Source organism: Arachis stenosperma, chromosome 6 (assembly GCF_014773155.1).
Source record: "Arachis stenosperma cultivar V10309 chromosome 6, arast.V10309.gnm1.PFL2, whole genome shotgun sequence".
Lineage (NCBI taxonomy): Eukaryota > Viridiplantae > Streptophyta > Magnoliopsida > Fabales > Fabaceae > Arachis > Arachis stenosperma.
Genome location: NC_080382.1, coordinates 118,643,840 through 118,671,157, shown reverse-complemented (window position 1 = coordinate 118,671,157; position 27,318 = coordinate 118,643,840). Strand labels below are relative to the sequence as shown.

The 27,318-nt window shown below is 35.5% G+C and overlaps 1 non-coding gene across 1 annotated transcript; it reads left to right on the top strand.

The window, feature by feature from the left end:
* Window positions 1-18,393: 18,393 nt before the first annotated feature.
* LOC130937670 (small nucleolar RNA R71) lies at window positions 18,394-18,501 on the top strand. The gene has a single exon (XR_009068877.1). It is a non-coding gene; the product is annotated as a small nucleolar RNA R71 (small nucleolar RNA).
* The last annotated feature ends 8,817 nt before the right edge of the window (window positions 18,502-27,318 follow it).

The window sequence follows — 27,318 nt, the reverse complement described above, 5'->3', positions numbered from 1 at the left end:
ATGGCTAATGGAATAAGGGTTGAACATCCAGTAGCTTATGTTCACACACAAAAATGGGTTAGCAGAATCACTTATTAAGCGCCTCCAAATAATTGCTAGACCCTTGCTAATGAGAACAAATCTCCCAACCTCGGTTTTGGGGGCATGCTATTTTACATGTCGCAACACTTATTCATTTGAGGCCAACGAGTTACCATCAGTTCTCTCCTATGCAATTAGCTTTTGGCCAGCAGTCAAATATTTTCCATTTAAGAATATTTGGGTGTGCGATATATGTTCCCATTGCACCACCTAATCGCACTAAAATGGGACCCCAAAGAAAATTGGGATATATGTTGGATATGATTCTCCCTCTATAGTGAGGTATCTTGAAATACAAACTGAAGATGTATTTAAAACCCGGTTTGCAGATTATCATTTTGATGAATCAAAATTTCCAACATTAGGGGGAGAGAATAAGCTTCCTGAAAAGGAACTTAATTGGAATGCATCATCGTTGATGCATTTAGATCCTCGATCAGGGCAATGTGAACTAGAAGTTCAAAAGATTATACATTTGCAAAGAATAGCAAATGAATTGCCTGATGCATTTTCCAATACAAAGAGGATAACCAAATCTTATATAATAGCGAAAAATGCCCCAATTCGAATTGATGTCCCAATTGGACAAATTGCCATCGAAGCAAATACACGCCAGAAGCGTGGCAGGCCTGTCGGTTCCAAAGATAAAAATTCTCGAAAAAGAAAAGAGGTAAATATGATTCCTGTTGAAAAAGACATAGTAAAGACACCTGCAGTTATCCAAAATTTTGATATAGTTTTAACGCCAGAAGACGTTCAGGTACCTGAAAATTGTGAAAATGACGAGATCTCGATAAATTATGTCTTTACAGGAGAGAAATGGGACCAAAATAAGACAATTGTTAATAAAATATTTGCATATAATGTGGCATTAAATATCATGCATGAAAATAAGGATCTTGAGCCAAGATCAGTCGAAGAATGTCGACAAAGAAATGATTGGCCAAAATGGGAAGAAGCCATGAAGGCTGAATTAGACTCACTTGTAAAACGTGAAGTCTTTGGACCTGTAGTCCGTACACCTGCAGATGTAAAACCTATTGGATACCGATGGGTATTTGTGAGGAAACGAAATGAGAAAAATGAAGTTGTGCGCTACAAAGCCCGACTTGTGACACAAGGCTTTTCACAAAAGCCCGGTATAGATTATGAAGAAACGTATTCCCCTGTAGTGGATGCGATAACATTACGTTATTTGGTCAGTTTATCTGCATATCATAAACTGCATATGCATTTAATGGATGTGATAACAGCCTATTTGTACGGCTCATTAGATCGTGATATCTATATGAAAGTCCCTGAAGGATTAAAGATATCTAAACCATCCAATGAATATTCGCAAGGGTTATACTCAGTCAAATTGCAAAGATCATTATATGGTCTGAAGCAATCTGGACGAATGTGGTATAATCGTCTTACTGAGTATTTGGCTAAAAATGGATTCAAGAATGATGATATCTGTCCATGTGTTTTCATAAAGAAATTTGCATCTGGATTCATTATAATTGCTGTGTACGTTGATGATTTAAATATCATTGGGACTTCTGAAGAGATTCCAACAATTATAAAAACTCTAAAAGAAGAGTTTGAGATGAAAGATCTTGGAAAAACTAAATTTTGTCTCGACCTGCAGATCGAGCATATAAAAAATGGGATCTTTATTCATCAAACAACATACACAGATAAGATCTTAAAGAGATTTTATATGGATAAGTTACATCCATTAAGTACCCCAATGATTATAAGATCTTTAAATGTGGAAAAGGATCAATTCCGTCCTAAAGAAGAGAATGAAGATATCCTTGGTCCTGAAGTACCATATCTTAGTGCCATTGGAGCGCTAATGTATCTTGCTAATAATATGCGACCTGACATATCATTCGCGGTAAATTTACTAGCAAGATATAGTTCCTCTCCAACCAGAAGACATTGGAGTGGAATCAAACAAATTTTTCGATATCTTCATGGAACGGTTGATATGGGATTGTTTTATCCCTATGGATCCAAATCACAATTAATTGGCTATGCAGATGCTGGATACTTGTTTGATCCACATAAAGGAAGATCTCAAACAGGATACCTATTCACATATGGTGGTACAGCTATATCATGGAGGTCCACGAAACAGACGATTGCTGCAACATCCTCTAATCATGCCGAAATACTAGCGATACATGAAGCTAGTCGCGAATGTTTTTGGCTAAGGAGTCTGATTCAATATATTCTGTCATCATGTGGACTGATTGATCATAAGATAACTCCAAGTGTCCTATTTGAAGATAATACAACATGCATTGCTCAACTTAAAGGCGGATACATCAAAGGTGATAGAACAAAGCATATTTCTCCCAAATTCTTCTTCACTCATGATCTTCAAAATCAAGGGACAATTGATGTCCAACAGATTCGATCAAGTGATAATCTGGCAGATTTATTTACAAAGTCACTTCCGAAATCCTCCTTTGAAAGATTGGTACATCAAATTGGGATGCGCCGATTTCGAGATATTAAATGATGTCGACAAGTGGGGGAGCTGTACTCTTTTTTCCATTGGGTTTTTCTTGATAAGGTTTTTAATGAGACAGTTCTCATCACAAAAGATTTTGTACTCTTTTTCCTTTACTAAAGTTTTTTTCCATTGGATTTTTCTTTAGTAAAGTTTTAATGAGGCATAATCCTAAATGGGCATCCAAGAGGGAATGTTGTGATAAAAATAAATTGAATGCCCATTTATGAGATTGGGCGGCTTACCTTTCAAGAAATTACTTTTCAAAGCAAATTGATAGTTAATAAAGGTTGAAAACAAAGGCCTATTACCTGTATAAATAGGTGAAATCTTGCTTGAATTTATACACAGTAATAACAATAAATAATTAATATAATATTCTCTCTCTTTTATACTCTTCTCTCTCTATATTACTACTACAATTCTCTCTCTTCCTTTATTTTACAAGTATTTTAAATACTCTTTTCTATTACTCTTTATATATAATATTAGTAAATATATTAATCATCTTTATTATATTGAGATAGTAATTATAGTATTAGAGTCTTCTACTTATACTTCTTTATTTTATATTTATTTTACAACATAGAAAAGGTTTATTGCGACTACAAAATTTCTTACTCATGGTGGCTTTGGGATGTCGTCAAAATTGGAATGCAACACGTGGCATTTCATTAATTCTTTGACTGGGATAAACTTTTTTTTTGAAAATATTAAGGTGCATGCTATGGTGTCTATATATTTGCCTAACTTACTAAAATGAGATAAAATTTAATATTTAAATTAAAAAATATAAAAGTAAATTATTTTTTAATATTTAAAACTTACCATAAAAAATAACTTCGACAATTTCGGCACCAAAGTTACAGGCACCAGAAAATTGGCCACATATTAAAAGGATTAAAGACCTAATTCAATTTTTGTTTATTTTTATGAAAGATAAAGTAATTTTTTATTAAAAAGAAAAAATGATACTTCAACCTCTTACTCTGTTTTCTGTGAAATAATGCAGCTCCTTTGTCATTCTATCATCTATTTATATCTTACAAAAGTTGATCTAAAAATCATTCTACATTTAAGTTATGACATATAAATTATTTATAATTTTGCTATGAAAACATATAATGGTGGATATCATTCTATTATGAAATCAAGCATATATATCTTCCTTTCAATCTTAATGTTATTTCTTATAACGATTTTTACAATAATTAGCAAGATGACCCGTACTTCATACTACTAAAATTTCTTTTTAAGAATATTAATATCCTATTAATTATTATTCAATTTATATTTTATAACAATTCTAATAATAACTAACAAAATTAATCCTACAACTAAATCTTTTTTAATAATATTAATTATTTTTTAAATTATTCAATTCATATTTTTTAAAACATATAAGTTATGTGCATATAGACATTTGAAGAAATATTTAAAGTCATAATAATGATGACAAATATTAAAAAATAATAGAGTTCCTTAAGGAAGCACTACAAAAAAAAGCTTAATACCATTTAATTTACTGTCAAATTTATCATCGGATGTTAGAATCGAATTTTTTGATTGTTACGACTAAAAATTCGTCTGACAAAAAATTATCATTGGATTAGTAACGGTAATCGGTGGTGCGAAACTTTCTATCATTAGTGCCACATCTAACATCAGATTTTTACGACAAAATTTTTCGATAGTAACAAGGTTTAGTGAAATGCTGCATATAGGCGACGACGAATAATTTACAGTCGGAATTTTTTACTAGTAAACCCGACAGTAAAATTGGGATAAAATTCAAACGCGAAACTCTTCCTCCTTACTTCTGCAAACTCTCTCTTCTCTTCTCCTCGCTGTCGTCTCTCTGAAGCTGTCATTGTCGCCACACCATTGCCACCACCTGGAAGCTGTCATCATCGCCGCCGATGCACGTCATCCTAATTGCTGCTGGATCTGTCATCGCCGCCACTGTTGGTGTCCGTTCCTATCGGAGGAAGTCACCTTATCACTGTCACTGTTGCCTCCTAACCCCATCACACTTCCAACATCATACATTCACCATCAGAGGTAGTTTTGCTATAGTTTTTTTATTTTTCAGATTTTTTTTGTGTTTAGGATTTATTTAGGTATTTTATTAAATTTCTTATTATAATTGTTTTATGAAGTGTGTGATTAAGGTTTATTATTAATTTTTTTTTGCTATAGTGAAAGGTTGTTTGTTATTATATGGTTTACTTTTGGTATGAAAGTTGTTAACTTGGTGAAATTAGAATTAGGTTCTAATTAATTACAATGTTGAGTTATATTTAATCCTTTTAAATTAGTTTTAACTTGTCAATTTAATAAGTTATCTTTTTTATTAGGACGGTGCTAATTTTCTCTGGGATTAATTGGAGTTCGCATTTTTCGTGTAGTCATATTTAAGGTTGATTTTTCTATCTCTGAATATAATAAATTGTTTAAGTTTTATGCTAGACTTACTTTTTTTAGGATAGAATTTTAGGACGGAAGTGGGGGAAGGTTGCGTAGTGGTGCCTTCTCAAAACCCTTGTTTGCTGAAAAATTATGGAGTAATAAGGGGTTGCGCACTAGAACGACTAGGATTTATTATTTTATTGAATGTGTGTTTGTTGTTATTTGTGCAAGAGTGATAAATTATTTGGTGGATGTCTCTGAATTAAGTAAAAGTCCTGTCAAAATTTTATTCAAATTGTTTGAAACATGTTTGTTTTGTGAAAAAAAATGATAATTTGACTTAGTAGGAGATTCTAATTATAGAAGAAACTTTGACAAATTTTCTAAAAAGTTTAATAAGTTGTATTATTGGTTGAATTTTGGGGTGTATGTGACAAAATGATTCCAGTCTTTGTCTGTGGATATATGATGGGGATAACGGTAGATGGGGTGTGTTAAAACATGAGTTCTTTGAGGGGGTTGACAAGTTTATTGCGTATGAATTCAACATGGAATCATTTAGGACCCAAGGGATTTCTAGGTGTCTGTGCTATAAGTGTCGACTGACTAAGTGGTTAGAACCTTTAGAGATAATACTTCACCTCCATCGTAATGTGTTCAAGGATGGGTATTAGATATGGACGGAACATGGAGAAGTAGATGAGTAAGGAATCAACCGGTCTGCCTCGAATCCCAATAGGTCTATGCGTCGATCAACGACAATTCGGGTAGTTAGAGAACTAAATATAGAATAAATGAATTGGGAGGATAACTAAGAGAGATGCAACGAAATGGTGTTTGATGCAATTTGTGTTACCGATATAGAAGATGTTGAGTAAGAGCCTAACTTGGAGGCAAAGTGATTTTATCATTCTGATGGGAAACAAAATAGATAACATAAGAGTCTCGGTTCATGAAAATGTCAGCAGTGGTCATTCTAATTGGCATGATGTGTTGTACCATATAATTCAGTTACAATATTTCTGTCGCACTACGTACAAGGTGTACGTGTTTAAATGTGAATGGTATGATCCAAGTTCGTGACAAGAAACATGAAAGCACAAGGACTACAATATCACTGAAGTAAATGTGACGAGAAAATATAGGCACTACGATCCTTTTAATTATTCTACTTCAAAATGCACGAAAGGTATACTATTTGTCTTATCCGGGGTCATGCAACTCTAGTTGGGTGGTTGTGATAAAAACTAAGTCAAGAGGTCGCATCGAGTCTGATGGAACAGAGGGTCAGGAACCTTACCAAATTGATGACTCAACTCTTTCGAAAATGGTAGTTGATACCGGTGATCCGATAACCCTTAGGTCGGATGTTATGGATGATGACATCATTGATTTTAAAGTAGATGACGACACATTACCACTAGATGACCGCGAATCTTCAAGAGTAAGAGGGGGTCATTGGAGACGAAGCAGAGAAAGACGAATTCGATGATTAAGAAATTATTGCGAAAGAGGAGGATGATTAATCTAAATAAGATTAACTACAATGCACGCTAGCCTTAGTTCTATCTTGTGTATTTTTTAATTAGGTTGTCGTGTCTCTACGAGTAGATCTTGTTTTGATTTGTTTAACAGCATTTTATTTCGTTTATATTATAAATAAAATAAGAGATGTGATGAATTTTCGTAAAAATGCTATGAATGGATATATTTTGATAAATAAAATATTTTTTTATTTATTTAAAAAAAATCCGGACTAAAAGTTATCTCTCACACCATGGATGAATTCATATTTTTGTTGGGTGCATGTAATTAAAGAGAAAGCATAAGCGCATATTTTGCATTGTACCACGATGAAAGCACTTTGAAATAATTGATCAAATTAGTTATAGCTAAAATGTTGAGTTTTCTTTCACATTTGCACTAAACTCCAAAACCAAAGTATGAAAAAAGCTGTGTTTTCTACTTTTCTTAGAACGTCAAAAAGAAAACAAGGTTGAATCTGACATGTATACTTTTTCCACATGTATCCAACCGTCCGTGCTCCATCCCAGACTTATCCTTATTATGGGATATTTGTTGAAACTTTTAGATTCCTTTTTCTTAAGATGATTTATATTAAATCATTAAAAAAATATTTAAAAGTAGAAGCATATTTAAATCCATAATATGATTGGAACTTTAAAGATCTTATTATTGATTTTGATGAGTTGTTGTTAATTATTGTTTTTTTTATCATATTTAAAAGTAGAAGCATATTTGAATAGAAATGGTAAAAATATATATGCGAAAGTTTGTACTGTATTATCTGCGATGAGGTTTAATGGAAATTTGTGAAATCTCTACGGGGACAAAGACCAACTCCCGTGAATAAACGAGGACCGGAAATGGGGTTAAAGGAATCCCACCCGTTCCATGAGAACTTCCCAAATTTTTGCAAAGAGTGAAATTTTTACTCCCATGAAAGATATATAGCAGTGACCTATGAAAGATAAAAGTAAATAAAAATAAGATAAGAATAAATAAAGATAAGATAAAGATAAGATCTAATAAAGACTAAAATTATAACTGAATTTGTGTATTCTGTTGGGCTGAATTTGTGGGCCGTGAGACTTCTTTATTGTTGTCATGGATTAAGGTGGTAGAGTGATTTAATACGCTTGATGGAGAGCAGAAGCTGGTGAATTAAAAATTTATTAAAATGGTTGCGTTGCAAGTATAGTTCTTAAAAATCTGCCTATCAATTTAGAAATATGTCACTTAAAAGTTCAAATTAAAATTACTGGGAGTTTTAAGTCCCAGGTCGTCTCCCAACGAGTTGCAGAAAAGTGTGCTGTTTTATTAATCAGATATTCCAAAAAAAGTTGAGCTAAGTAAATTGGGAATTAAATTGAGGAATTTTAATTAATAAAAATAAAAGGCCTTGACTGGGAATTGATTGGTTGGAATCTCTATCATTGATGGTGTGATTGTAAAATTAATTTATAATTAATAGTTGTTCCGTTTGGTTATCCCTTACTATGTAAGAGAAAGTCAAACAAGTGGAAATGCCAGATCTGTTCACAAGTTGCAAGGGATTGGCGTCTGTGACAGGATAGCAATCCAACATTCAACCCAATTACAAATTTTTCTTCCAATCCTTCCAACTCAAGAGTTCCTTTTAATCAACTCCCCATCAAGTAATGAAACTACTCACTCATTGTAAATAAAAAATCCATGGCATATAAAAGGGAATTAAAAGAAGACATTATTATTGGAATGGAAATTAAATTAAAAAGAAATAATCCTTGCATTAATTAATCATAAAAATATCTGAATGACAAAATTGAACATAACAATGAACATGGAAGAATAAAACCAAGTTAAGAGAACAAACTAGAATGATGAAGTCTTGATGAGGAAATGACTCTTCTCAATGTTCCAATGCTAAGACCAATTGAAAATTAAAATTCTAAAAAAAAAAACTAGAGAGAAAAATCTAAGAGAGTGAAAAACTAGATCTAAAACTACTCAATGAATGTGTCTCCTGTTTCTGCATATTCTCTGACTCTAGTCTGCTGTTCCGGGCCGAAAACTGGGCTGAAATAGGGTCCAAAGTCGCTGGTTTCAGATTCTGCAGTTTATGCAGATCGCGCATGTCACGCGATCGCGTCGTCCATGCGGACGCGTCGCTGGCGCTTTTCCTCTTCACGCGTTCGCGTCGTCCACGCTACCGCGTCGCTTATGCTTTTCAGTCCGCGCGGCCGCGCAAGCCATGCGGCCGCGTCACTGCGATTTATGCTCCCTCGCGCGGTCGCATGAGCCATGCGACCGCGTCACTTTTCGCTGGTTATCTCCTTCAATTCTTGTGTTCCTTCCATTTTTGCTAGCTTCCTCTCCAATCTCCGTCTCATTCATGCCCTATAAAGTCTGAGACACTTGACACACAGATTACGGCATCGAATGGAATAAAGGAGAATTAAAATTAAATAATTAAAGTCTCTAGGAAGCAATTTTCAAACATGTGATAAATTCAGGAAGGAAATCTAAATACATGCTAAATTGATGAATAAGTGGGTAAGAATCATGACAAAACCACACAATTAAACACAATATAAACTATAAAATAGTGGTTTATCAACCTCCCCACACTTAAACATTAGCATGTCCTCATGCTAAATTGAAGGAAACAAGGAAATATGTGTGAACATGCAGAAACTCATGAAATGCAATGCAATCCTACATATATAAATAAATGCAACTATATGATTATTGTTCACTTGATCAAAAGTAAATAAGCTCTTCAAAACAATTACAAATTAAATTCCACTAATTCTATCATCATATAATAAAACCGATAAAAATGCAAGAATATAGCTTATGAAGGCCGGAAACATGAAGATTCAAGCATTGAACCCTCACTGATAAAGTATGTATGCTCTAATCTCTAGTGTATAGGGTGATCACTCTATTCTTCTCTAATCATGCTTTCTAACTTTTGTTTTTCTCCTAACCAATCAACAACAGTTAATATACCAATGCAAACATCATGAGGTCTTTCCAGGGTTGTAATGGGGCCAAGGTGCAGGTAAGGATATACATATGGTTAAGTGAGCTTTATAACTTGAATCTTTAATTAACCTAAGCTCTCACCTAATATACATATATTCTATATACTTTTAAATTCATGCCTGGCTACCCATAATTCCCTTTTTTAACCCATACTCATGTTTCAACCTTGTATTTTAATTCTATCATATGTGCATTGATCTTCGGATCCTGAATTTAACATTGGGGTAATTTTGTCCCCTTATTTTTTTTTGATTGATTATATTTTTTTTTGAATAAATAAAGCTTATCAATGCACATAGATTTTTCATTCTTATATTTTCACATGAGTGGGTATCCAAATTTCTTTTAAATTTTCATGACACATTCCCTTAACAAATCTTGTTCCCACAATTTCTCATACTTAACTAGCACACACAATTCTATCTTAAGCTAACCAAAGATTCAATTTGGGATATGCAATTGTTTTTCAGCTTAAGGTTAGTAATGTGGTAAAATATAGAACAAATGGGGTTTTAAAGGCTCAAAGTGGTTAACAAGGGTAATTGAGAAGGGTAGGCTTGATTTGGATAAGTGATTTTAAACAAATAATGGCCTCAATCATGTGCAAGCATGTAGATATAATAAATATTGGACATATAAGATAAAACAAAATATAGATTACAATCATAGAGAAGTAAACACACAAGAATAACATAATTATGGTTAAATAATGTAACCATGCATAAAGGCTCAAATCTTTCACAGGTTATATGTTCTTTAGCTCAAACATCATGTTCTAAATACAATTCAAGCAGATTTATCATAAAAATTTTGAAAAATTAGTGAAATTTTATTCCAAAGATAAGTTTTTGAAAGAAACTTATTGTCTTTTCAATCAAGTAGAACATGCATGCAACTATCCTAACCTATGCAATTTATTCTATTCTATAAAAGAAAGAAAAATCTAACTAAAATATCCTAATTATTGGTGTTAGAGAAGAGAATTTACCTCCGGAAGTTGAAAAATTAGTGAAATTTTATTCCAAAGATAAGTTTTTGAAAGAAACTTATTGTCTTTTCAATCAAGTAGAACATGCATGCAACTATCCTAACCTATGCAATTTATTCTATTCTATAAAAGAAAGAAAAATCTAACTAAAATATCCTAATTATTGGTGTTAGAGAAGAGAATTTACCTCCGGAAGTCAGGTACTGACCGACCTCCCCACACTTAAGGCTTTGCACCGTTCTCGGTGCCATCTGTCAGGAACAGGGGTGGGCTGGTGGCAGTATCTCCACAGCCGGGATCATCATGGCTCCCGGTGCTGGTAAAAAAAGTGGAGTCCGGGGTGTCTGAGTCGCTGAAGTGTCCCTTGAGTAGCTCCTTGAGGCGTTTGAATCGGCGCTCGTTACGGCGCTGTCTCATCTTTGCTTTCTGTTCATGCCGATCCAACTTTTCAAGTATCTGCTGGAGCAATTTCTCAGTGGTAGATGCTTGTGGTGTTGAAGAAGGAATATCTTCAACCGGCACAGGAGGCTGGCTTGTAGTGGCTGCTGAAAGTCTGAGGTATTTCCCGTTAGGGACATATTGATCATTCCGTGGAAGCATGGCTTTGGTATCCCCAGCTCTGCAGGAGACTCCAGCTGCTGAGATAAGATTTGAGACCAAGACAGGGAAAGATAAGTTGCCCGCGATTTGTACATGCTCCATAGCATGCCGGATGTGTCTTGAGAGATTCAAAGGTTGGTCTGTAAGGATGCACCATAGTAGAACAGCCATGTCCGCAGTGAAGGAGGACTCATGAGTGCTCGGAAAGACGTAATGGGACATGATTTGTGCCCATACGCGAGCCTCCAATGTAAGTGCGGAAGCCAAGATTCCCTTAGGGCGGTTGCGGTAGTATCCGTAGATCCAACGGCTGCCAGGTAAAGCAATGACTCTGAGAACAGAGTCCCAGTCAAATTGGTATCGCTGGCGCTGAAGGGTGGCTTCTTGAAAAGCGTCCATTCCTGCTGGAATAGGGGGAAGACTCAAAACTTGCTGAATGGCCTCTTCTGTAATGGGGACTTGCTTCTGTCGGACATAAACAGACTGCAGGATCGGTATGTAGAAGTTGGAGTAGAACTCAACTACCCAAGAAAGATTGACCTGCCTTGGCTGTCTCCGTAGGAAACCCCATTGTCTTCGCTCAATTTGCGGCTCAGCAAAGGTGGCAATATTGGGTGGGAGGATGAGAAGGTATTCATTGTTATAGTTCCTTTCTGCTAGGATAGGGAACATCTGCTTACAGTAGCGATTAGGAAATCGCGCAGTGTCCTTTGCTGGAAAGGCTTTCTCTTTGTCGTCAACCTTTATTATCTTCTTAACTCTCTTTGTTGAGGGCTTGACTGCGGTTGAAGAAGGCTCTGCCACTAATGCTCTTTTAGTTCCTCTTCTTGCTGGTGGTTTGAAGTAGCTTTCTCTTTTCCTTTCTTGGTGGCCATCCTGAAAGAAGGGAAGAGAAAGAAAATTAAATTCAAATAGAGAGAGCAAGGAAGAGGGTAGTGTAAGTGATAGTCAATGCACAATAAAGATAAATGGCATTAACACATGGTCCAGATTACATGTGGAAATCTCATTAATGGAAATATAGTAAGTGCATGTAGGACAATAGAATGTAAGAGGTTTATTGGCATGCAGGCAAAGGCATGAATAGCATGTATCAAACATTCAATGTCCAAGTTAGGTTACCATTCGTAACAAACTAACAATCACATTTGTATTGACAATGAAATTTAATTAATAAAATATGAAAGGAAATTTGTGAAAAGCAAGCATTGCAGAGTAGAGTAAAGTAATGTAGAAAAGTGCATAGTGCTACATGGGCTTTTTCACAAACACATGGCATGCATGGTAAACAAGATATAAAAAGTGTGAAATTGATCATGCAAACAATCCCTTAAATAGGAGAAAAATAATTGCCAAACAATTTGCAAGAATCCACAAGCATATAATGGGGAATGATGACTCAAAAGGTTTCTAACACCATGTAAAAGAAAAAGAAGGAAAAATAAAGATTTGAAAAGAAGAGAAAAGAAAAAGAAAATAATAATATATATACATAATATAATAAGAATGATTGAAAAGAGAAGAAGGAAGAAGAAGGTAAAACCTTGTTAATGGTGGTGAGAGAGAGAGAGAGTAAAAGGTGAGGTAGAAGGGGAAGGGAAAGGGAAGAAAGAAGGGGGGGAAGAAAAAGTAGGGTTTGGAGGAGAGAAAGATAAGATAATTTGGCTTATTGGGTTGAGCTGTGCGGCGCATGCGACGCGGCCGCGGAAGGCACGCGTTCCCGTGGGTGCGCGTTAGGTAGGACGAGGCGATTGCGTCAGTCACGCGGTCGCGAGACCCGTGTGGCACTGCTGGCGCGAGTGCAGCCTCGCTCCAGCACAACTCTCTATTCAATATAATTCAATTGCCAAATCAAAGGGACGCGATCGCGTGGGTCATGCGATCGCGTGAGTGTGCATCAGAAATTAATTGACGCGGCCGCGTCGGCGATGCGGTCGCGTGACAAGAATTGTGCTTCCAGCACCAATCCAGCACCACTCTCGCACAATATAGCATTGTGCACCCTTTTATGTCAAAAATGCAGGGCACACGGCCGCGTGGAGCACGCGGTCGCGTGGAGCACGCGGTCGCGTGGGAGGCCATGAATTCCATGCGACGCGGTCGCGTCGGTAACGCGGTCGCGTGGAGTAAATTGTGCCTTGGGCACGGCTCCAGTGCTGCTCCTGCGTAACTTGTTGTTCAGTTTTATTTTTCTGTACTCCTCCTGCCACGCGGACGCGTCGCTTGTGCGATCGCGTCGCGCGGCGAAAATTTTTTTTTTAAAATAAAGACATGTAATTGAAAGAGCACGAAAGCACTGATAAAGAGAAGAGTTATTGAAAGAAGAAAAACTAAAAGTGAAGAAAAGAACGATCATACCGCGGTGGGTTGTCTCCCACCAAGCACTTTACTTTAACGTTCGTAAGTTGGACGCTCCACTAGCTCAGTCTGTTGTTACGTGGGGATCTTCCAGGCGGAAGATCTCAAGCTCCTTGCTTTTCTGCACCTTTTCACCATAGTATAGCTTCAGGCGGTGTCCGTTAACTTTAATAAGTTCAGAACTTGAAGGATGGCTTAGGTGATAAACTCCGTACGGTTCAGCCTTCTCTATTCTGTATGGACCTTCCCATTTGGATCTCAACTTACCGGGCATGAGCCTCAGTCGAGATTTGTAAAGGAGAACAAAATCTCCAGGTTGGAACTCTCTCTTCTTGATGTTTTGATCATGCACAGCTTTCATCTTTTCCTTGTATATTCTGGAGTTCTCATAAGCTTCTAAGCGAAGGTTCTCCAGTTCCTGCAGTTGCAGCTTTCTTTCAGCTCCAGCATCCTCAATTCCCATGTTGCACTCTTTAACTGCCCAGAAGGCTCTGTGTTCGATTTCAACTAGGAGATGACAAGCTTTTCCATAAACTAAGCAGAAGGGGCTCATCCCAATGGGTGTCTTGTATGCTGTTCTATATGCCCACAGTGCATCTTGTAGTCTGGTGCTCCAGTCTTTTCTGTGAGGCTTTACTATCTTTTGTAAGATACGTTTAATTTATCTGTTTGACACCTCGGCTTGCCCATTAGTTTGGGGATGGTAAGCTGTGACAACTTTATGGATTATCCCATGCTTTTTCATCAATCCTGTTAGTCTCCTGTTACAAAAATGGGTGCCTTAATCGCTCACGATCGCTCGTGGTGATCCAAAGCGGCATATAATATGGTTCCTCACAAAGGAAACAACAGTGTTAGCATCATCAGTGCGGGTAGGAATTGCTTCCACCCATTTGGAAACATAATCTACAGCTAACAATATATAAAAATATCCACTAGAATTTGGAAATGGACCCATGAAGTCAATGCCCCAAACATCAAAAATTTCACAAAAAAGAATATATTGTTGAGGCATCTCATCCCTCTTGGATATGTTACCAAATTTCTGGCATGGGTGACAAGATTTACAAAATTCAGCAGCATCTCTAAAAAGAGTAGGCCACCAGAATCCACAGTCTAAGATCTTTCTAGCTGTTCGTTGGGGGCCAAAATGTCCTCCACTCTCAGATGAGTGGCAGGCCTCTAAAATAGACTGGAATTCTGATTGAGGTATACAACGTCTAATTATCTGGTCAGCGCCACATCTCCATAAATATGGGTCATCCCATATATAATATTTAGACTCGCTTTTCAGCTTGTCTCTTTGATGTTTAGAAAAATGTGGAGGAAATGTGCGGCTAACTAAATAATTAGCAACAGGTGCATACCAAGGGACTACCTCAGATACTGCTTGTAAGTTGTCAAAAGGAAAATTATCATTTATGGGAGTAGAATCATCCTTAATATGTTCAAGGCGACTCAAGTGGTCTGCTACTAAATTTTGATTACCACTCCTATCCTTGATTTCTAAATCAAATTCTTGTAACAGCAGTATCCAACGTATAAGTCTTGGTTTGGATTCCTTTTTAGCCAATAGATACTTTAGAGTTGCATGGTCCGAATACACTACTACTCTAGTACCAAGTAAATAAGCCCGAAATTTATCCAGAGCAAAAACAATAGCAAGTAGCTCTTTCTCAGTAGTAGTATAATTGGACTGGGCAGTGTCTAAAGTCTTAGACGCATAGGCAATAACAAAAGGATCCTTACCTTCACGCTGAGCCAGCGCTGCTCCTACTGCATGGTTGGAAGCATCGCACATGATTTCAAATGGCTGGCTCCAATCGGGTCCTCTCACAATTGGAGCTTGAGTTAGAGCAGTCTTTAGCTTATCAAATGCTTGTTTGCAGTCCTCACTGAACTCGAACTCAATATCCTTTTGTAGTAATCTGAATAAAGAAAGTGCCACCTTACTAAAGTCCTTAATAAATCTCCTGTAGAAACCTGCATGGCCAAGGAACGAACGGACTTCCCTCACAGAAAAGGGGTAAGGTAAACTAGAAATAACATTCACCTTTGCTAGGTCTACAGAAATGCCATTATTAGATACCACATGTCCTAATACAACCCCTTGCTTTACCATAAAATGGCATTTTTTGAAATTCAATACAAGGTTTGTATTAATACATCTATCTAATACTCTAGATAATCCATCTAAGCAAAGGTTAAAAGAATCACCATAAACGCTAAAATCGTCCATAAAAACTTCCATACAGTCCTCAATAAGATCAAAGAAAAGACTCATCATGCACCTTTGGAAAGTAGCTGGTGCATTGCACAAGCCAAAGGGCATTCTTTTATAAGCATAGGTCCCAAAAGGACATGTAAAAGTAGTCTTTTCCTGATCCTCAGGAGCTATATGAATATGGAAATAACCTGTGTAACCATCTAAAAAGCAATAATGCGATTTACCTGACAGGCGATCCAGCATTTGATCAATAAATGGAAGTGGATAGTGATCCTTACGAGTAGCTTGGTTGAGACGCCTGTAATCAATGCAGACTCTCCAAGCATTTTGAACTCTAGTTGCTATGAGCTCTCCATGCTCATTTTTCACGGTAGTGACTCAGGACTTCTTGGGCACCACTTGTACTAGGCTTACCCATTCACTGTCTGAAATGGGATATATGATACCGGCCTCCAATAGTCTGGTCACTTCCTTTTTTACAACTTCCAAGATGGTAGGATTCAATCTTCTTTGTGGTTGACGGATAGGTCTTGCTCCCTCTTCTAAAAATATTCTGTGCTCGCATACTTGAGGGTTGATTCCCATTATGTCTGTCAAACTCCACCCAATTGCCTTTTTATGCTTCCTCAACACATCAAGTAGTTGTTCTTCTTGTTGAGAAGTCAGTTCTCTTGCAATAATAACCGGAAATTTCTCCCCATCCTCAAGGTAAGCATATTTGAGATGTGGAGGGAGAGGTTTCAATTCTAACTTTTGATCATGGGTAGGCTCTGGGTTATCTGGGGCTTGTGAAAATGGCGAAGTGTCCTCATTGTCAGTTAAGAGGGTTCTCACACTTGGACCTTGTCTCGTATGCCTCTCTTCAAACTCTTCCTTTTGAACTTCAGCCACACTTTCGTCTATGACATCACACTGGAAAATGGAATGATCTTCTGGGGGGTTGTCAATGATTCCATTCAGATTGAAGATTACTATGCGGCCATCTATTTCAAAGGAGTATGTTCTTGAAAAAGCATCCAATTTGAATTTTGATGTCTTCAGGAATGGTCTTCCAAGTAGGATTGATGATGGCTTTTCGGAATCATTATGGGGCATCTCCAGGATATAAAAATCAGTGGGAAATGTGAGCCCTTTGATATTCACCAAAACATCTTCAGCAACTCCAGCCACTGTAATAATGCTTTTATCTGCTAACACAAAACGAGCTGCCGACCTTTTTAAAGGAGGTAGCCTTAAAACATCATATATAGACAAAGGCATTATACTAACACATGCTCCTAAATCACACATGCAATCATAAATTACTACACCACCAATAGTACAACTAACTATGCAAGGACCTGGGTCACTACATTTTTCAGGTAATCCTCCCATTAAAGCAGATATAGAACTACCTAAAGGAATAGTTTCTAATATATTAATTTTATCTTTATGGATACATAAGTCTTTTAGAAACTTTGCATATTTAGGTACTTGCTGAATAACATCAAAAAGGGAAACAGTTACCTCAACCTTTTTGAATATTTCTACCATTTTAGGATCAGGTTCCAGCTGCTTCCTAGGCTTCCTTGCAAGTTGTGGGAATGGAATGGGAGTAGTGTTTTCTGTGGTGCCTGTACCTCTTTGTGCTTCTTCCTGTGGTTGAGCTATTTCTTCTTCAATTGTGTCCTGTATATCCTCTTCCTCTTCAACATCTTCGATTTCTACCACCTCTTCAGCTGAGGCGTACTCTGGTGAGCTTGGTTCCTCTTGATTCCTCTCCTGCAGTGTAGTTCCGGACCTCAGGGTGATGGCATTAATGCCTCCCTTTGGATTGGGTAATGGTTGAGAGGGGATTCCAGTGGTGCTTGAAGGTTGGTTACTGGAATTTTGTACTGAACCAAGTTGTGTCATAAAAGCTTGCAGAGTAGAGGTGAAACCATTCAGACTGGCGTTAATACTGTTCACGATGGTATTTTCCATGGCCAGTTGTCTTTTCTCAAAAGCTTGTAACAATTCTTCATTAGAAGATACAGAAGAATGAGTAATTTGAGAGGGTTGCTGCTGATTGTTCGGTGGTCCTTGGTTTTGCCTCAGGTGAATTGCTCGGTAAGGTTGATTTTGCTGCCTGTTGTTGTAATTATTCCACCTCTGATTTTCCTGATTATCTCTGCCTCCCCTATTATTGTTGTCCCTCCAATTCTGGTTTGAATTGTCCTGCCATCCATGGTTATTATTTCCACTTTGATTGTACCCTTGGTTGGGGCGATCATAGAAGTTGTGAGTGGATGCCACCATGTTGTCTTCTTGTTGGAGCTGCGGGCATTCATCAGTGTAATGGCTGTAATCAGCACAAATTCCGCAAATTCTTTGTGGGACTAGTTGTTGGTTTTGCTGCGGTTGAGTTTGCTGAGCTTGTTGATTTAACTGCATTTGCTTCAGCAGGTTGGTCATTTCACAGATGCTTCGATTTAGAGCAGCAGTCTCTATACCAGAAGATACTTCTGCAACGGTCCTTGAACGGCCTTGCTTCTGTCTGTGGTTCCGAGTAGATTCAGCTAAATCACTAATCAATTGCCAAACTTCATCAGTGGTCTTGTACTTCTTCATAGACCCATTGCTGGCACTTTCCAATGTGGTCTTATCTTGGGGCCTCATACCTTGTGTGACATAGCTGAGTAGCACGATCTTGTTAATCATGTGGTGGGGGCATGCTTCCAGAAGATTATTGAAGCGCTCCCAGTATTCAAAGAGAGTCTCACTGTCATCCTGAACAATTGTAGAGATATCCTTCCTCAGTTTATCAGTAACTTCAGATGGGAATAATTTCTCTAGGAACTCCTTTCTGAGTGTATCCCAGTTGGATACGTTTGCTAGAGGTTGAGTGTAGTACCACTCTCTTGCTTTTCCCTCAAGAGAGAACGGAAAAGCTTTCAGCAGAATTGAAGTTTCATCAGCGCCATCACGCCTGACAGTAGAATAGGCTGCCTGAAAATCTCTCAAGTGCTTGATAGGCTCTTGAGCAGGTAGGCCATGAAACTTCGGCATCAAATTTAGCAGTGCGGTCTTTATTTCAAAATCCGTAGCTACCGCTGGATGATGCGCTTGAAACGATTGCAGTGTAAAATCAGGAGCTCCTTCCTCCTGAATGGTAATTCTTCTAGCTGCCATGTTTTCTGCACATAAAACAACCGAATCAGTAGAACGGGGGCTGGTTTCTTCCTCAGATTCACTTTCAGATCCGCCCTCAGTGCGGACTAACCTACGCTGTTCTCGCCTTATTCGTGAAATTGTTCTTTCAATTTCAGGATCGAATATTAGCAAGCGCGGATCAGGAAGTGCACGTGTCATTTGACGGAAGAAACACGCAGCTCATAGTAGCAAAATTAAATAAAATGCAAATAAATAAATTCTAATTAATAAAATAAGCACTCTATTGTAACTCCCCGGCAACGGCGCCAAAAATTGATGGAGAGCAGAAGCTGGTGAATTAAAAATTTATTAAAATGGTTGCGTTGCAAGTATAGTTCTTAACTCACCGAAAATCTGCCTATCAATTTAGAAATATGTCACTTAAAAGTTCAAATTAAAATTACTGGGAGTTTTAAGTCCCAGGTCGTCTCCCAACGAGTTGCAGAAAAGTGTGCTGTTTTATTAATCAGATATTCCAAAAAAAGTTGAGCTAAGTAAATTGGGAATTAAATTGAGGAATTTTAATTAATAAAAATAAAAGGCCTTGATTGGGAATTGATTGGTTGGAATCTCTATCATTGATGGTGTGATTGTAAAATTAATTTATAATTAATAGTTGTTCCGTTTGGTTATTTCTTACTAGGTAAGAGAAAGTCAAACAAGTGGAAATGCCAGATTTGTTCACAAGTTGCAACTCACTTAGTTCAAAGGGATTGGCGTCTGTGACAGGATAGCAATCTAACATTCAACCCAATTACAAATTTTTCTTCCAATCCTTCCAACTCAAGAGTTCCTTTTAATCAACTCCCCATCAAGTAATGAAACTTCTCACTCATTGTAAATAAAAAATCCATGGCATATAAAAGGGAATTAAAAGAAGACATGATTATTGGAATGGAAATTAAATTAAAAAGAAATAATCCTTGCATTAATTAATCATAAAAATATCTGAATGACAAAATTGAACATAACAATGAACATGGAAGAATAAAACCAAGTTAAGAGAACAAACTAGAATGATGAAGTCTTGATGAGGAAATGACTCTTCTCAATGTTCCAATGCTAAGACCAATTGAAAATTAAAATTCTAAAAAAAAAAACTAGAGAGAAAAACCTAAGAGAGTGAAAAACTAGATCTAAAACTACTCAATGAATGTGTCTCATGTTTCTGCATATTCTCTGACTCTAGTCTGCTGTTCCGGGCCGAAAACTGGGCTGAAATAGGGTCCAAAGTCGCCGGTTTCAGATTCTGCAATTTATGCAGATCGCGCATGTCACGCGATCGCGTCGTCCATGCGGACGCGTCGCTGGCGCTTTTCCTCTTCACGCGTTCGCGTCGTCCACGCTACCGCGTCGCTTATGCTTTTCAGTCCGCGCGGCCGCGCAAGCCATGCGGCCACGTCACTGCGATTTATGCTCCCTCGCGCGGTCGCGTGAGCCATGCGACCGCGTCACTTTTCGCTGGTTATCTCTTTCAATTCTTGTGTTCCTTCCATTTTTGCTAGCTTCCTCTCCAATCTCCGTCTCATTCATGCCCTATAAAGCCTGAGACACTTGACACACAGATTACGGCATCGAATGGAATAAAGGAGAATTAAAATTAAATAATTAAAGTCTCTAGGAAGCAATTTTCAAACATGTGATAAATTCAGGAAGGAAATCTAAATACATGCTAAATTGATGAATAAGTGGGTAAGAATCATGACAAAACCACACAATTAAACACAATATAAACTATAAAATAGTGGTTTATCAACGCTCCCGCAAGTTGGAGGATAAAAAATGTCAAGAACACCAAGCTTATTCAAATTAAGATGGAAGGGTTGAGAAGACCAAGGTTTGCTGAAGATGTCAGCTAGCTGCCCAGAAGAGGGAATGTGGAGAAGTTTCATCACTCTACCTTGAGCTTTTTGTCGAACTAAGTGACAATCAACCTCTAAATGTTTGGTCCGTTCATGAAAAACTGGGTTTGTAGCAATATGAAGAGCACTCTGATTATCACAATATAAAACTAGTGGGCGGATAGGAGAGATGCGTAAAAATTGTAACACATTTAGTATCCATTCGCTTCAGTGAATGAGCGGGTAACGGTGGTTTATTTCTTGGTCTTCCAAGAGACTAAAGAACTGTCTAAGAAGAAACAATAACCTGTTAAAGATCGCCGAGTGTTAGGACATTTGGCCCAATCAAAGTCACTAAAGTCGAGAGCTGAATTTCTGATTCTCTTGGAAAAAAAAAGTCCTTTGCCAGCGCTAGTTTTCTAATATCGTAACACATGCTTGGCAGCTTGAAGATGAGATTCAGTAAAAGATGCCATATATTTGCCTTAATTTTTGAGTGTCATACATGATATCCGGTCGTGTAGTGGTGAGATAGATAAGATGTCCAACCAAACGGCGATATAGAAAAGGGTCAGATAGCGGGAACTTTTGTCTTGATATAGTCTTGTGGTACTATCCATTGGAACAGAGGCAGGCTTAGCACCTAATAAAACAGAATCCTCCAAAAGATCAAGACAATATTTTCTCTGAGATAAGCAAATTTCCTTCGCTAATTGAGCAACCTCAATACCCAAAAAATATTTTAATGGACCCAAATCTTTAATTCGGAAGTGTTGGTGCAAAATAGACTTAATGGCAGCAAGTTTAGAAATGGAATTACCAATGAGAATAATGTCGTCAACATAGACTAGAAGGATAGAAATTTGAGCACCAGTGAATTTAACAAATAGACTATAATCAGATAAGGTCTGCTGATATCCATGAGATAGAAAAAGATGAGAAAGTTTATCATACCACATACGACTAGATTGTCGTAAACCACACAGTGACTTTAGTAGCTTGCAGCATTGATTCAGTCGAGGAGATGTAAATCCAGGTGGCAGAGTCATATAAACATCCTCAGAAAGATCCCCATGTAAGAAAGCATTAGTGACATCCAACTGATGTATGGGCCAATGCTTCAAAGAGGCCAATGCCAAAACTAATCTGATGGTGGCAGGCTTTACAACAAGGGAGAAAGTTTTCAAGAAATCAACACCTTCAGTCTGAGTGAATTTTTTAGCCACAAGGCGTGCTTTATATCGATCAACTGAACCATCAGGCTTGCGTTTTATGTGATAGACCCATTTACAGCCAACCGGCTTAACGCCTGCATGGCAATCAACAAGACGCCAAGTTTTATTCAGCTCAAGAGCATCTAGCTCATCTTTTATAGCACTACGCCAATTAGAGTGTTGATTGGTGTCCTTAAAAGACTTTGCCTCAATGTTAGAATGTAGAGATAAAAGAAATTTTTTATTTGAAGATGAAAGAGAAGAAAAAGACACGACTGAAGATAAATGATACTTGCACTTTGAGGGAGATTGATTTATAGAGATGAGAGAGGAATTGCACAAGTAATCAGAGAGATATGCTGGAGGTCGATGAGGCCGGTCAGAATGACGAGGATGGGATTGCTCAGGTGGTGAAGAGGGTGAGGGGGGATGAGGAGGTGATGGTAGATTGGTGTCTAGTGTGGAAGGAAAGATGGGTGTGTGTGTTGAAAGAGGTTCGGTGGTCATGGGTTCAACTTGGTTAGGAAACGATAGTGAGGAAGAAGGAGAGATTGTTTTAGAAAATAAAGAATTAGATGGAGTTGGGTCAATGGGTATAGGTAAGGGTTCAACTGGAAGACTAACTGAATCTTGTTTTTGAGAAGGTTTGTTTGGCAATGTTGGGATGAGTGTATGAAATTGGACATTTTTTGTGACTAAGGGCAAGATCATTTCATAAAAAATCACATTTCTAGAAATCTCAATTCCTTTATCTTCTAAAACATAAACAATATATCCTTTAAAACCATGTTGAAAGCTAATAAACACAATATTTTTGGCTCTTGGATCAAATTTTGATCTGTTTACCATTAAGGTAAAAACAAAACATAAGCATCCAAAAACTTTAAGGTCGTGATAATTTGGTGGATGATTGAATAAAATCTGAAATGGTGTTTTAAAACTAATTACAGATGATGGAACTCTGTTAAGTAAATAAACACCATATTTAACAGCATAAGACCAAAAAGATGATGGTAAATTAGATTGAAACATAAGAGCACGAGCTATATTCAAAATATGTTGATGCTTGCGTTCTACCCTTCCATTTTGTTGAGGAGTTTTAACACAACTACGTTGATGAATAATGCCCTTTGAAGCATAAAAATCATGTAAAATAAATTCTGTTCCATTATCGGAACGAATAGTTTTGACTTTAGAGTTGAATTGTGTTTCAACTAAAGTAATACAATTTTTTACATGATTTTACACTTCTCCTTTTGATTTTAATGAAATAACCCATGTAAAGCGGTTAAAATCATCAACAATAGTAAAAAAAATATTTATGATTATGAATAGAATTTTGTCAAAACGGACCCCAAATATCAAAATGTAATAAATCAAAATTTGCATTGGCTTTGTTAAAATTTTGAGAAAATGAAAGTTTTTTTATTTAGAAAGATGACAAATGTCACAAGCCTCGTCATGATGCATAGAGATAAAAGGAAAATGTTTATGTAAAGGATTAAGCTTTTGTCCAGAAAGGTGTCCTAAACGAAAATACCATATATTTGAAGGTGTAATGGGTGGAGATTGGATGGAATTATGGAGTGTGTAGTGGATGGATTTTTACCAAAATTGAGTTCAAAGACATATAATCCCTCTCTCATTCTGCCCAAATCAATCGTTCCCAAATTGTTGCTCTGTAAAGTGCAAGAAAAAGATGAAAAAGTGAGTTCACATATGAGTGCTCAAGTAATTTTTGAGACGGAGATAATATTAAAGTTGAAATGAGGTAAATAAAGAACATCATGAAGAACCAAGGATGGTGAAAATTGAACAATGCCTTTATAAGAAACAGTAGTTTGAAAACCATTTGGTAAATGAACAATAATAGGAGAAATTTGTGTGTAAAAAATAAACCAAGACAAATTTGATGCAATGTGATCTGTGGCACCAGAATCAATGATCCAAGTATTTAAGAATGAATCTCGATTTGAAAAAATTGTTAACAATAGAAAAAGTATGAAGGAACAAAGATGATGAGTAGTTGGACTTGACAAAAGCTCAAGTGGGTTTGAAGGACAAATTTCTTCATTGGAAGGAAGTGCCATGAAAGAAAAGTGTTGGGTTGGCGAAAGATCCAAAAGTGGCTCCTTATGAAGTTGCTTGTGTACCATTTTTTCTTGATCTAGGACAGAGTAGGGAGGTTAATTATTCATAGTTGGAGAGAAGGTTGAAGGGGTTTTAGGATCTGAATTGGTTGGTTTATCCATGAATGTCAGCAGAGTTCAAGAGGAGCTCTGATACCATAATAAAACCGAAAGAGTATATAAAGAGTATGCAAAGATAATAAAATTATGAAAGAATAAGGAAAGAGAAGAAAAGATGAAGAAATTTTATTGATTGTTGATTGATTGAAATTATAAATTATAAAGGTAAAATTAAATATACATAGAGCAATGACCTATGAAAGATAAAAGCAAATAAAGATAAGATAAGGATAAATAAAGATAAGATAATAATAAAGACTAAAATTATAACTGAATTTGTGTATTCTGTTGGGTTGAATTTGTGGATCGTGAGACTTCTTTATTGTTGTCATAGGTTAAGGTGGAAGAGTGGTTTAATATAAATTTTTATAAAGTTATAATTAAAATTAATTTTTAATGTTAAAAATATTAAAAATAATTAGTATTTGTCTTAACTGATTTGGATTGGTTGAGTGGACATCTCACTCGTCTCCTTAAGTAAGTATTAGGGCTTTGAATTTCGCCCTGTATATGTAACAACTCATTGACTAGTGGCAGACCTTTAATAAATGAAGCTTCAATCCGTAGAAGATTAGTTCTTGGCTGTTGGGTTAGAAAACACGGTGAAAAAATAGTATTTGTCTTGAAAATAAAACAATTTTGATTAATGATAACAAATACTTATGGATATTTATCTTTTTGAAATTTAACTGTGACAGCTTTATTTCTTAGCATCATATTCATTCAAGAAGTCAAACAATATGATCAACATTGTTATCGATTAAAATTTCATATTTTATGACATGATTTTCAAGTTTCTAAATTTATAGAGTTATGTCATTACAAAAGCTATTAGATTGATTAATATTCCTTGATAATATTACTAAAATACCATCATTGAGTCTTAATTTGTGTAAAAAGTAACTATAATAACCTTGGTTATTCAATATATAATTTATTTTATTAAAAAATAAATTATTATCCCTAGATTGGTAAATATATTTTTCTCTGTTTTTATACCATTTTATTTGATAATAATTACCATTAAAAAAAATGACTACGCTATCTTATAATATGATGCACAAAATAATTTTTATTTTAAATTAATTCTGATTAGTGAGATAAAATTTAAAATATTTTTTTATACAAATTTAAATTTAAATTTGAATTCAGAATTAATTAACAACTCACATTTTTTTAATAGTAATAACAAAAATAAAATTAATTAAGTGCAAAATATTCAGCATTTAATAATTTTAAACATTTAAGTTTTAATTACTGAAAATTAGGTTATAAATTAATTTTACACACACATTAGTATACAAATAATAATATCTAATATATAAGTTAATTTTTTAACAAAATTAATGTATAATTTATTGAAAATTAATTTATTGTCTATTTTTTTTATAAATTTTGCCGTATGTGAAAATAATGATCTTTTTTTTATTATTATTTAAAAAATTATTCATAATTTTTTTATTATGTAATTAACTTAATTAAAAACCTTTAAAAATCATGGTTATATTATTTGTATATTTTTTTAATACTAATAAATAAATAGGTGTTTGTATTATTATATTTATTGTCCTTGATAATGGCTTAAGATTCTTATTTCGTATGTTAAATAATATAAATTATATTTTATATATTAAATTCATTAATTTACCTATATTACGAGAAAAAAATTATGCAATAGATCATCTGTTATAAAAATTAGTTAATCTATACATAAATTATCTTTAGAAAAAATAAAGAAATAATTTATCACATATAATAATTTTTGATATATTTAGTGTCATGTATATATTAGAATGATCTATTTTAATTATGTGAGTGATTATTATTATTGTTCACTTTTTTATTATGATATTAAATAATATTTAAAACTAAAAAAGAAAAAAAAAGAAGATAATTAGAAATTTTTTTTAGTTTGATAATAAAATCTCTTGTAAGTAAGTATACCTAACTTTTATATATACTAAATGTAATCCTATTTAATAATATAGTATTTGTTACAACAATGAATCAAAACATTAACTCAAGTGAGTAAGATCAACTTAAGTCTATTGTTAGGATCCTAAATCCAAATTAGGTTCATTATCTTAGGACCCAATGCAGATGAAGTTCATATGTTCCATCTCAAATCAGCTTAAATTGAATTTCCATTGTTAGTTAGAGATGGTAATAGATACTCATGTGGACGTGGTAGACCCCCTTTTTTCATCCTTTACTCCCATTTAAAAAAAATACTCGACGTCCCTTCTCCATCTTCGTCGCAAGTTCCTATTTAATTATTCCCTTAGCTAATGCAGATACCTAAGGTTATCTATGGGTATTCTTTAAAAAATTTTGAAAAAAAATTAACAAAAAAAAACTATAATATAATAATCATAAATAATCTATTCAATATAATTCAACACAACTCATAATATATTCATTATAAAAATTAACATTTCAAAAAAAAATATAAAAATATCTTCCAATATAATAATATAATATAATTTTTTAGGATGAGACTGAGCGACGTAATGACGAATTTAAAAGGTAGAGAAAGTGAGTTAGAGAGAGATACAAAATCAAGGCTAAAGATGAGTTTAGAAGAAAAAAAAGTTTGAATTTGAGACAAGAATTAGGATTACTAAATTTAAGATATATATATATATATATATATATATATATATATATATATATATATATATATATATATATATATCAGTAATTTTATATTTACATAGATTTAACGGGCTCCATGAAAAGGGTACCTATGTCCTTGTCCCAGTCCATTTCACGTGGACAGGTATCCACCTGTAAAGATTTCACGAATTCCCATCACAACAAGAATATATCTGGCCGATTAGCTACCACAAAAAGTCGTAAAATTATCGCTAACCTGTCGCAAAATATAATTTGTGACGGATTAGCTACTGCCACGCAAATTATATTTGTGACATAAATATAATTTGTACTTGATATGGCTGTTATAATCTGAGCATCATAACTAGGTATTACCCGTTACAACTCACCTTAATGAGCTATAATTCGGCGTAACCGTATGAACCAGGGATAAAATGCCCGACTATATATCGGAACCCCCTGATATGATCATAATGATTCTTCAATATCAACAATGGCCAGGAATAT